This window comes from Monodon monoceros, unplaced genomic scaffold, assembly GCF_005190385.1.
Source record: "Monodon monoceros isolate NGI ecotype Baffin Bay Population unplaced genomic scaffold, NGI_Narwhal_1 Super_Scaffold_21, whole genome shotgun sequence".
NCBI lineage: Eukaryota > Metazoa > Chordata > Mammalia > Artiodactyla > Monodontidae > Monodon > Monodon monoceros.
The window spans coordinates 48,480,799-48,481,505 of record NW_021703778.1 but is presented as its reverse complement, the minus strand read 5'-3'; the positions used below and the strand labels follow the sequence as shown (position 1 = coordinate 48,481,505).

At 37.2% G+C, this 707-nt stretch overlaps 1 non-coding gene across 1 annotated transcript; it reads right to left on the bottom strand.

The window, feature by feature from the left end:
• Positions 1-295: 295 nt before the first annotated feature.
• LOC114905246 lies at positions 296-400 on the bottom strand. Its single transcript, XR_003796110.1, has one exon. It is a non-coding gene; the product is annotated as a U6 spliceosomal RNA (small nuclear RNA).
• Positions 401-707: the final 307 nt, after the last annotated feature.

Sequence of the window (707 nt, the reverse complement as noted above, 5' to 3'; positions counted from 1 at the left end):
TTTTCCATTATGGTGTATCTCAGGATAGTGAATAGAGTTCCCTGTGCTATACAGTAGGACCTTGTTGTTTATCAATCCTATGTGTAATAGTTTGCATTTACTAACCCCAACCTCCCACTCCATCCCTCCCCCATCCCCCTCCCCCTTGGCAACCACAAGTCTGTTCTCTATGTCTGTGACTCTGTTTCCTTTTCATAGATAAGTTCAGTTATGTCATATTTTAGATTCCAAATATAAGTGATATCATATGGTATTTGTCTTTCTCTTTCTGACTTACTTCACTTAGTATGCTAATAAAAATATGGAATGCTTTGCAAATTTTCATGTCATCCTTGCACAGGGGTCATGCTAATCTTCTCTGTATAGTTCCAATTTTAGTATAAGTGCTGCCGAAGTAAACATGGGAATGACTACTTAATGGGCATAGGGTTTCCCTTTGGGGTGATACAAATGTTTTGAAACTAGATAGAGGTCATTTTTGCACAACATTGGGAGTATCCTAAATGCCACTGAATTGTATACTTTAAAAGAGTTAATTTTATGTTATCTGAATTTGACCTCAGTTTAAAAAATCTATGGTGGCATTTCAAGAATCCAAGAGCAAAGCTTTAAAAACAGGTGAGAAGAATACATTTCTTTTTTTTTTTTTCTTTTTTTTTTGCGGTACGTGGGCCTCTCACTGTTGTGGCCTCTCCCATCGTGGAGCA